The sequence below is a fragment of the Ictidomys tridecemlineatus genome, chromosome 15 (assembly GCF_052094955.1).
Source record: "Ictidomys tridecemlineatus isolate mIctTri1 chromosome 15, mIctTri1.hap1, whole genome shotgun sequence".
NCBI lineage: Eukaryota > Metazoa > Chordata > Mammalia > Rodentia > Sciuridae > Ictidomys > Ictidomys tridecemlineatus.
In genome coordinates this window covers 22,179,606-22,191,341 of record NC_135491.1, presented here as the reverse complement: position 1 = coordinate 22,191,341, position 11,736 = coordinate 22,179,606, and the positions used below count along the sequence as shown (strand labels likewise).

General features: G+C 44.0%; 1 long non-coding RNA gene across 5 annotated transcripts in view; it reads right to left on the bottom strand.

The window, feature by feature from the left end:
* Positions 1-351: 351 nt before the first annotated feature.
* LOC110598688 (uncharacterized) overlaps positions 352-11,736 on the bottom strand; it is a 35,697-nt gene continuing 24,312 nt past the window's right edge. The window contains exons 2-7 of one of the 5 annotated variants that reach the window (XR_013430828.1): positions 7,606-7,779; positions 6,332-7,069; positions 3,755-3,846; positions 1,480-2,770; positions 600-703; positions 352-509 (exon numbers count right to left, since the gene is read on the bottom strand). This is a non-coding gene — a long non-coding RNA (uncharacterized LOC110598688). Of the gene's footprint in view, positions 510-599; positions 704-1,479; positions 3,847-6,331; positions 7,070-7,605; positions 7,780-11,736 lie in introns of all 5 variants that reach the window. The other 4 variants (XR_013430826.1, XR_013430829.1, XR_013430827.1 and 1 more) reach the window with 4 other exon arrangements.

Sequence of the window (11,736 nt, the reverse complement as noted above, 5' to 3'; positions counted from 1 at the left end):
AGAATACTTCAAAATCACACAACATAGTAAGCAAAAATCCCTCAGAGATCTATTCTTAACAATATTGGTATTAATAACGTGTACCTTGCTCCAGAATTTTTATTACACTTTCATATAAATAAATGAAAATATTTGCTTTTTTCCCCCCTATAGGTCTATTTCTTTTCATTGTATTATCTCTAAGTAGTTTAGGGTTAGGGTTAGGGTATGGAACAGAGCATCTGTAGTCCCAGCTACTTGGAAGAAGCTGAGGGAGGAGGATCACCTGAGCCCAGACAATCAAGGCTATCCTGGACAATAGAGATCCCATCTGGAAAAAAAAAATCAAGTAAAATAAAATATGCACACAAAGTCTTTTTGTTTTTTTTTATTTTCAAGTGATTACCTACCAAATGATTTCATTGACTTGCATGGGGCCTGGCACAAAACAGGTGTTCATTAAATACTTGCTCCAAGAATGAATGAATGGATTCTTACATAGTCACTATCCTCTACTTCCAAAGTTTCCTCTGGAAGAAAATAAGATTGAAAAGCAAGACATTAACAGGAATGAATCAAGTCCCTGCCCCAGTCCTATTCTGAGCAAAGGAGCCACATACCAGTGCCTTCCAGTTCCTGGGCGAGCTGCAAGGATGAGGTGACATACGGGAACCCAGCTTCATTTGTGGAAAGAATGGTGATGAACCCTCCCAGTGATACCATCCTTTTAAAAGAAACAAAGTCCAAAGTTAAATCTATTCCAGCAGGCACAACTTGAGCCTTCAAGAACCTTCTCTGCATCCCTCTTGCTAAGCACCTAACCAATGGTTCTCTTGTTATAGACAAGAGACGAGTACTCAATCTCTGCAAAGATGGTGACTTGATCTGAAGCACTCCTCTGACATTCTTGATCCTCTATTCCTCCTCCAGACTGGGAGGCCAAAGCAGAGGCTAATGCAGAGGCTGCGCATGAGGACCTGTAGTCAGGTGCAGCCATGAGTTCTTTTTGTGTTTAGGCTGCTAAGAGGTTTTAAATCACCTTTCAACCAACATTTAAAACTCAGGAGCATTCCCATTCAGATAGGGCTCCCCAGCTCTCGGCTGTCCTACAGGCAGAGTAAAGTCTATCTGCAATGTGCCCAAATCCTTACCAATCCCTATAGTACCTCATGCTGATGTCTCTGACTCCATAGCTGTTTATCTTTACATACACACTGCACATCTTCTTGGAACAGACAAATATCTCTTGTATCTGTAGCCATCGAATGGGAGAAAACAGTATAGATCAAGAAGGTAGAGTACTTCAAGAAAAAAATGGCAAAGAAAGCATATTTCTCCTTGGAAGACCAGACTATTTGGCCATGGTTAACTTTCAGTACAAAATGTCTCAGTGTCCAGAAACATATTCTTTCACCTGCCTGGTTTCCAAAGACATCTGAGTTCATGATTCCTATAGTTACTGGAGTGTCTTGGCTCTAACAACATTAGCTCGTTACTTACCTACTCTGGGCCTCTGTTTCCTCCTGGGCCCAAGGGACAGTGCAAGCCCTCCAGCCAGCAGGCCTGTTCAGAAGCAAGGAGGCAACAGGATGTTCTCTCAGTGACTAAGTAAGTGCAGCCTCTCAGGGGTTAAAAGTTGCTTTCTGTTTCTCCTCAAACTCTTGTCTTCCAGATGGTGATGCAAGACTAGTTTTGTGTTTTCAGGTTTGCAGTCACACTTCAGAGACCTCCCCTGCTTCCTTTCATGCAAAGGTTTCAGTTTTTTTTTTTTTTCTAGATATTACAGTGGGGTGGAGGTGAGGGTGACTGGTACACAGGGCAGAAGTCAAACTGGTAAGAAAGTGGGCCCCCAAATCCCCTGGCCTCTCAGAGATATCCAGGGTGACCTTTAGCCCTCATTCCATCTAAGGCCTGTCAAGGCCAGAGGTGAGGCAGGTGAGATTCCAAGGCTGTGGTATGGGAATCTCCATACCTATCAAGGACTGATGCCCAAAAGGTCACTGGCTGCCCTGCGGGGTGGCCCTGAAGAAAAAATCCTAGGTGGGAGGAAACTTGGGGCTCCTCTGCCACGGCCGCAGGCTTTGTTCCTCCTAGAATGGAACCTGAACTGGGCTGCTGGGAAACCCTCTCTTGCTTCAGCCTCTTTGATGGAGAAAACTGTTCGAGAAGACAAACTGCCTCTGAGAAAGATGGGCTGACGGATCCCAGGAGTGATTTTCGGCACTGTTCATTTTAGCGATGTCCAGGCCAGCTGAAAGGGATGGCTCATCTGTGGGATGAGATAGATGCAGATGTCAATACTGAATTCGTGGAAGCATAAAAGACGGGCAGGGTGGGGTTTATTAATTATATTCTTTTATCCTCATAACAATGGCATGTCAGTAATCTACACTGAATGTGCCCAATTGATGCTAATGATTTCATCCTTTTGTTTCTGTGGGGAAAAAACAAAACAAAACAAAACAAAAAAAACCCAAAAAACATAGCAGTCTGTCCGCCCAAGCTAGTCAGCCTCAGCACAGCCTGGAGTCCAGCAAGGCCTTGGAAGCCCTTATCTGAGCTCCTTGTCAGTTTTGAACCTTACTCTCCCTGGTAAAGTGGTCCTGCCTGACAGTGTCTGTCATTATGTTCCTAGTCCCTGTCTCATCTTCCTCTACTCTGCTTTGCTATGATCCCACACATGGGGATGGGGTTCTCTCTGGGTGCAATGACAGTGTTTTGGGGGCAGTATTTTTGAGCTGAAGACTCCTCTTGGTGTACTTTAAATCCCATTCTTCATTGAAGGATTCTTCTGGAAGAAAAAAAAAAGTGAATAGTTAATGGATTACTTTTGGCTACAGCCCCTGCCTATTATTAGATTGAATTATTTGGGATAAAATAGAAAAAGGCAGGACTGTTAAGGGGCACAGCAATGACTGGATGAGTCACAAGTCATTTGCCCTCTTCTCTCACCACCCTACCACCCCCAGGACCTGGAACAAGTTATCAGGAACAGCATCGAAGAGTTTCTAAATTTATATGTGCTAAATCTCATGTCCTCTCCCCTTCGTCCTGGTAGATACCTTAAGAAGGACATGTGACACACCTGGCCCAGGAGAGAAGTGCCAAGGAAAGCATCCAGCCTACATCCAATGTTTTGTGCTACAAATTAGAGACAAGTTTTCACAGATAACACCTATGTTATTATTTGAATGCAAACTTCATCAGCATGTGATGTGTGGGTTGGTACCCAGACAGTAGCAGCAGCTGTTACAAGGAGGGCCCTATATAGGACTCTCACTGATGATGTCATAAGGAGATTGGATGGCCTTTCCCGACCCCACATTACAGCGTCCTCCCTTCCCCCAGGAAGCCTGGTTTGTGAGAAGATGCTAGAGGGGTCTCCAACTTGGACATCTCCACCTTCAGCTCAAACAGGGCAGTAACTGAATTTCCATGCAGGGAGCAAGAGGGTGACCTATAATTGAAAACGGGGGCAATGGCCATATCCTAGGCATGGGTCTACAATTGCATGCTTATTGAGGTAGTTTTGGAGGGACCCACAGCAATAATGGAGGGTGTCAGAGCCTCCCTAACCCTTATCTCTAGAAACTGCCAACCTCCTCTCCCCACTGGATTTTCTGTTCTCCAGACCTCCTCCTTCCAGGCAGTTGGGGTCAGTTTACACAGCTGGTGGTTCAGTTCCATCCTGGCATCCTTGGTGGAGCCAACACTGAGAAGACCATTACTGAGGCATTGACAGCACTCTGGTAGAAGGCCCTGTGTGCACACTTACCCTGAACAGCTGCTGGACTCTGGCATGCTCTGCTGCTATAAAAATATCAGCACTGCCACCCCAGCTCCTGGAGAAAGTCTCAGCATGACAGCCTGCAAAGAAATCCTGCATTTGAATTTCATCTACAAATCCTGGTTTCCTCCAGACAAGCTCAAACCTGCACAGATGGCCCCTCGCACCAAAAAGTAAAAATAACAAAGCTTGTGATTCTGGGCCTCCCTTTTTCTCTAGGCAGATGTGCCGACTGCACATTTTGGGAGGCGCACAGTCTGGGTCCCAGCAGCAACCTCTCTCCTCCTGTGCGGTTTTCATGCCCCCCTTCTGGCTTCCTGGTGGGTAGCAGCTGTGGTCTTTTGGAGTGTGTTCTTGGAAGTGTCCAGAGTACCCAAGCCTTTAGAGTGTGGTAGGGCAATCCAGAGGGGTATGTTAATGTTGAAAACTCATTCCTCACTCTACTGGCCATACCGTCATCCGTGAGATGGCTCAAGGTAAGAGTTGAATACTTGTGAGTGAGTAAAGTGATCAGCAGAAGTGGGAGGCAAGGGGATGGGATACTAGGGCCAGCACGTACCAAGGGCAGGTGGCGGGGTGGGGGAGGGAAGCAGCACTAGGGGATCCTGATTTTTTTGAACCCCTCACAAATCCCAACCAGCCACAGAAGCCTCAATGTCTCATGAACTCTTTCCACTAATGTTTGCTGAGAACCTCTATTTCAGGTCCTAAGGATATAGTTATGGACAAGTCTGACCCAGAAAGCAGATGCCCAAAGAACACACAATCAAGGCTAATAGTTTGGATGGCCACCAACTCAATGGTCAGGAGGCAAGAGCAGTTCCAGGGGATAAGCCAGAGCAGGCCAAAGCCCCTGACAGGGGCACTTACAGGTAAGTTCCACTTCTGATGTGACATGAAGCCCCAACTCTCAATCAAATATTGTGATTTATGGTCTTTGGTACAACAGAGGGTCAGATACGAAAAAGTTCAGTTGAAAGAGAAATATGATTCAAATTGCCAAGAGAAAAAAAAAAGAATTTATGGATTCATATGAGCTTATGGATTCAGACAAATAATCAAGGTGTAGATCTAGCTAGATTTCAGGCATGGCTGGATCTAGGTGTTTACATGCTACCCTCAGGAATCTGGCTCTTGACTTTGCTCAACTCTGCTTTGTCTGTCATGTGCTGACGTCATGTAGTATACTTGCTAGTATCTCCAGGCTGACATTTCTGCCAGCAAATACCTCTTTCTCAGGACCTCTAGCAAAAGTTCTGGGGATGATTCTCATTGGTCCAGTCTGGATCACTAATTGCTGTGGCCAGAGGAATGTAGAACTCTGACTGGTTAGGCACGTGGCATGTGTCAGTCTCTAGGCAGGACTGCAGTCAGACCATGTGAACTACCTGGCTCCACCACAAAAAGAAAGGGATACTGGTTTGTCAAAAGCAGTAAATACAGAAACAACAACAAAGACCCTCCTAAATAATGAGTGACAGCAGAGATGTGAGCATGCTCTGAAACAGCTGCAAACACTCTGCTTCCAACAGCAGGATTCCTCTTGCTGCAGTTGTGTGACGATTGTCATTTAACCTCTTGAATTTCCTAATTCCACAGTAAGGTCTCTATGCCAGGCATGGGATATAAGGAAGATTCTGGACATCCCTGTGGAGAAGCCTGACCACCATCTGACTTCAGGAGAGAGCTCATCCTAACAGGGAATGACCACAATTGAGGTCTCCCTGATCCCTAAGTTCCTCAATTTTCCTTTCTGGCATACCCTAGGTCTCTGTGCTTCCACCTTCCTTTTCCTTGGGACAATACCCAAAAGAACCCCCAACCTGATCTGCAAGAGAGAAACAGCAGGGTCTTCATTAACCAAAGCCTCAGGCAGGGCTTTTCATGCTTCTGTCTGCCACCCAGAAACCCACGCCGGGTAGTCTTGCCCCCTTGAAGCAGAGGGAGTGTGCCTAGCCCAATATTACATTGTAGTTCAGGAAGGTATGGTACAGAATAGTCAGTCAAACAGGTAGCTGATGGTCCTGGGGATGCAAGGGGTGGGGGTGAGCAAAGAAAGGAGCATTATCAGAGAGGGCCATGCTGAGGCTAGCCAGTATTTAAGTGAACTGGCAGGAGGCAAGTGGGGGATTCAGCTTGTGGGTCACTATGCAATCTTATGTCACTGTTCTGATGTGTCACAGTGACTGCATTAGCAAGCTGCTGTGTGAAGAAGTTTGTATGGGAAGTTTCATAAATGAATTAGGACCAGGGGACTTGGATTGAGACAGCAGGAAAGTACACAGTTCCCATCCACACGGGACTCCTCCCTAGTAATGAGTGCTCCTCAAAGGGCAGGGCACTGCTGTGAAGGCTTGACTCCTGTTTACTCGTTTAATTCTCCTGCAATTCTATGGGGTGGGTATAACATTAGCCCTGTTAAAAAAAAAAAAAAAAAAAAACAAAAAAAAAACGGTGGGGGAGGCTGAGACACGAAGAGATTTTCAGGGTCCCCGGCCAACTGCACTCTTGGGAAGCTTGGGCTGGTTTAAGGAGACATCCAATTAACCAGCTCATAGGTATCACCTTTGGGTAGGGGATCCCTATGGTGGCTCTGGCTGCTGGGCCTGGAAAGGTGTTCTGAACTCCCCTGGAGGCTGCAGCTCAGCTCTTCTGCCTGGAACATTTTCTTCTTTCCAATCCTGAGCACTCCTGTCCCCCTCCGAGGCCTCCAGCAACCCCGCCAATCTGGGCTGACAGCTTGGCTGGGCCCCAGGCCGGGCCGACTCCGTGTGCTGCGCCTTCCCCTGGTCACGCGGAGAGGACGGTGGAGGAGGAGGAGGGGAGAGAAAGGAGGCCGGCTTGGGTAGAAGTCAGCTTTCAGGGAAGGAGCCTCTGTGCCATGGGTGCTGCCCCTGCAGAGGGCGCTGCCTCTGCTCGGATTCAGAAGAAGACAGCGTGGAGGGAATGCGCTGGAGGAGGGGCTGTCCAGCGAGAGGCAATGTGGGGCCAGAGGTCCCGGCCGACTCTGTCCCCGCCACACCCGAAAGGAAACTATCGCGACGGTTTGGAGAGAGCCTCCTCTAAGTCTCTTCTGGAACGGGTATCTTTGTTACCTCATTGCACAAACAGGAAAACAGGCCTCACCAAGGGACCCAGACTACGCTCGGTCCCGAAGGGCCAGCGCAAAATGCTTGAAGTAGGACCCAGAAGTCCTATAATGTAAGGCACAGTCCAAGCTCTAAAGGTGCCGGCTGCCCGAGGTCGGATCTTGGTTGCCCCACTTGCTAGCCACGTGGCTTTGGGCAAGTTTCTTTTCCCCATCTGTGAAATGGGAAAGCGCATACTTTATACGGTTATCCCCAGTTCATTAAGTTCCCTAGGGTAGGACCTGGCCCGACTTAGCCAAAGTCAGTATTTGCCATGTTTTCAGCAAACTTGAGGCTCGGACCAGAGCCTGACCGCCCCCGCTCAGCCGCCTGCCCGGGGCCTCCCAGCGCTGGCGCACTCCGCAGCCGGCCCGCCTCCTCCCCAAAGCCACCAGCCAGCTCCGCCCTCGTCGCTCAGGCTGCCCTCCACGTGCGGTGTGTTTACCCACGTGACACGGACCCGCCCACAATCCCCGCCTCCATGTAGGTCCCGCCCCCGTCCCGCCCCACGTCGGCTGCGGCTGCGCAGTTGCGAGCTGGCCGTCCCGGTTGTACAGCGGTGGCGTACGGAGTACGGAATTGTGCCACCCAGACGCCTGCCGGGTACACTGGAGCTGGTCGCTTACTTCCCGGGCAAGTTGGTCGGGGGCACTCCGTAGTGCTGGGATAGGACCAGCTGGTCAGTGTGCAAAGAGTCTGCGCGATGCTCACCGTGAATGGGCGTGGCCGGAGCGGTAGGGGCGGAGTCATGCCTTATTCACGGCCTCTTCGGGTTGCGCACCGCGAAGGGGCGGGGCCGGGCGTGCGCAGGCGCTCCGGTGTCTTTGAGGTCTGTCGCGTCCCGAAGTAGCTCTAGGTGCGCGGGTTTCCTGAGCTGGCTCTGCCCTGAGGAGACAGAACTATATAAAACTCGGAAGGATGCATTGACTCCCACATTTCATATTGTTCGTGGTGAAGCGCAGCCACGCGCTCCTCCTTGGTATTCGTTCTTTGGCTTCTCGGCACCCACCCTTCCTGCTATTTTTCTTCTGCCCAGCCTGGGCTATGCTTTATGCCTCGTCAACTTTGACTTCTGGGCTGTTTCTGGAAGGTCTCCATTCTTGTTTTAACTCTGTGTGCGAATAAACTTGGTATTCTAACAGCAGCTAGCCCATGTATCTTCATGCCAGGCACTTTTCCAAATGCTTTGTGAACATTAACCGATATCATCTGGACTCATCACACCTAATCTCCATCCTCTCACCCAGACCCCCTGCTCTTAACTCCATGTTCTTCCATCCATACTACTACTAGATTCCTCACTGGATGTTCCACAGCTTCTCTAGGCCAACGTATGTGAAATTCGGAACCCCCATTCCTTCCCCTAAAACTGTTTCTCCCTTGATCTCTTCAGTGAATAGCATTGCCATCCACGTAGCCAACCAAGCAGCCAAGCCTCAAACGGAGCACCAATCTTAACTCACTTTTGGGAATCTGATCTGTCCCCAAATCACACATCATTTTCTCCCTCAACCCCCAATTCTCTGCTGAACTCATGATGAGCTACGCTCATCTCCCTGACACCCAATTCTCTGCTACCGTAATATCTATTACACTACATTATGTTTCATGCATCATGTTTTACCTGAACTAGTAGAAGAGCCATTTCAACCCAGTGTCTTACTCTCAAATCCAGCCTACATTGTCCAATTTCAGGGATTTTTCTCAAAGATTAGCAGATATCTGAATGCTTGCATTCATTTTTTTTATAAGAACTAGGCCAAAATTCAAACTTTTTCATCCTTTTAAGTCAGAAGGAAGATAAAGATGCCCTCTGACTCGGCCTCTAGCCATGATGGTACAATCATTTCTTGGTATCCTTGAGTCCAGGATCCTCCCAAAGTGACCAAAATCTGAAAATACTCAAGTCCTTTATAGAGAATGGCATATTATTTACTTATAACCTATGAACATCCTCCTCCTTACTTTAATCTCTATATTACCAATACAATGTAAATGTTATGTAGTTATTTTACTATATCATGCATGTGTTGTTTAATACCTATGAAATTGCCTGGGTTTTTTTCCCCCCCTGAAGTACTTTTGAATTGAGGTTGGTTGAACCCCCAGATGTGAAGCCTGCAAGTATGGAGGGACAATCATTTGGAAGTCCTGACCAATGCAAGAAGGTGAGAAAATTGAGTGATGTGAAGATTGGAAGCAAAAAGTCAACATCATTATTATTGTCTAGTGTTCCTCATTATAGAAAACAAGATAATTGACAAATTAAGTAACCTGATAAGAGAGTTGTCCTCTGCAATAATAATACATTTCTTGAAAATTTATACAATAAGCCATCTTATACAATGATGAGGTGTTCATGGATTCAACTAACAAAAATGCATAAGATCTTTAAGGATAAAAATCTAGAACTCTTATGTGTAGACCTCAAAAGACTTGAATACACAATTAATGGGATAATATCTTAACTTTGAAAGAATATAACTTTTCCACCAAATGGTCTGTGTATTCAATGCAATTCCAGTAAAAATTCCAGCTCAATTGTACTGGAACTTGAGAAACTGGTTCTACAATTTTTATCGAAGAATAAATATCTACAGTCTTTTAAGATAATTTTGAAAAAGAAGAACAAAGGGGATGTCTTACTCTACCAGCATAAAAGCAAATTTCAAAAGCATAGTAATTAAAATAATATGATATTGATATAGAAACAGATAAGTGGAATAGTTTGGAGAATCCAGAAACAACTCAATTATGTATGTGACATTATAAAATATTGTGATGTGAGATAAAATCATATATCATTAGAGAAAGCCCGGATTATTTAGTAAGTGGCACTGGGAGTGTTGACTTTCTGTAATGGATAAAAAGTAAAATTGGATTCCTACCTCATACCATGTACTTCAAGTAGATTAAATATATAGTTATTAAAGGTGAAAGTATAAAGCTGATAAATTAGCAGAGATAATAATACATCTGCGATAGGAAAGGATTTCTCATCACCTCCAAAGCATAATCCACAAGATGAGAAATGATGAGGGGTTTTTTATACCTTTATTTTATTTATTATTTTTTATGTAGTGCTGAGGATTGAACCTGGTGCCTTGCCTTACATGTGTTAGGGGAGTGCTCTACTGCTGAGCCATAACCCCAGCCCCAGAGAAATGATGAAATGAAAAATGTCTACTATAGACAAAATTAACAAATAAGCAATAAACTGAATTTTTTTCTATATCTTAAAACAACAGGCTATATCTAGAAAAATCAAGGAACTGCTGAAATCAGCTCAAAAAAAGAAAGGAAATCTAATTTAAAAATTAATGATAAAGGGCTGGGGTTGTAGCTTAGTGGAAGAGTGCTTGCCTAGCATGTGCGAGACACTGGGTTCCATTTTCAGCACCACATATAAGAAAATAAAGGTGCACTGACTATTAAAAAATTTTAAAAAATTAATGATAAAGGCCATTTACAGAAAGAGAAATAAGAACTGCCAAGTTGTGCAGTTTGGAGAATTTTTCACTGGTGGTCAGAGATATATATTATATAAGTCCTTCATCAGATACACACACACACATACACACACACACACACACACACACACACACACACACATTATTTTCTTTGCACCATGGTTTGCCTGTTCATTTTTTTTAACCATAGGTTTTGAAGAGCAGTTTTAATTTTGACATCCAAATTGATCATTTTTTTCTTTAATTTAATGGTTTGATTTTTGTGACCTATTTTAAAAATATTGTGCACTCCAAAGTCTTAGGTATGTTTTTCTAGTAGTTTTATGGTTTTTTTTTTAAAAAATAAGTTTAAGTCTATGAACTACTTTAAGGTAAATTTCTGTATGGTTTGAATTAAGAGTCAGAGTTCAGTGTTTTCCCACCTGGATCTTCAACTGTTTCAACACCATTTTTTAAAGAGACTGTCTGTTCCCCTTTGAATACCTTGGCATATTTATTAAAAATAAATTGACCATGTTTGTGTGGGCTTTTTTTTTACTCTCTTCTGTTCTATTAATCTTACATGCATCCATCTACCAATACCATACTATTTTGATTACTATAGCTTTATAACAAGTCTTGAAATTAGGTAGTAAAATTCTCCAAAAAGTTTCACATCTTCAAAGAAAAAGGCTAGTTTCATGCACTTAAATAAATTACCTGTTTTATGTTTTATTTATTTTCACTCGTTATTTTACTTGCATTAGGTTAAAATTTCTCTTATTTTTCTAACCTCTTGGAATAGCAACTTTTAGAATTGATTTTAGACCTTTATTTTCTTCTGTGAGTATTCAAAACCAAAAGTTTCTTTGGAAGTACTGATTTAGCTACATCCCACTAATTTTGATATGTTCTTTTTTCCTTTCCATTCATTTCAAAATATTTTTTCAGTATCCTTTATCATTTCATATTGATCTATTAGAAGTCTATTTAATTAGAAGTATGTCACTTAACTTTCAATATTTGGAGATTTTCTAGTTATGTTTTTGTTACTGATTTCTAAATTAATTTCATTATAGTTAGCTAGTATATTCTTTTAATTTCAACCCTCTTAAGTTCATTGAGCCTTGGTTTATGGCCTATCACATTGACTTATTACACATTCCATATACAACTGAAAGAAATGTGTTATTCTGTTGTTACTCAGTGTAGTGTTCTATAAATGTCAGTTAACTTGAGTTATTTGGTGATTTTGTTTAAGTGCTCTGTATTCTTACTTTCTGCGTGTTCTATTAATTACTGAGAGAGGAACATTGAAATCCCCAACTATAAATATGTATTTTTATGTTTTGCTTTTTAGTTTTTTGGTCCTGATGGTTTCATGTATTTTGAC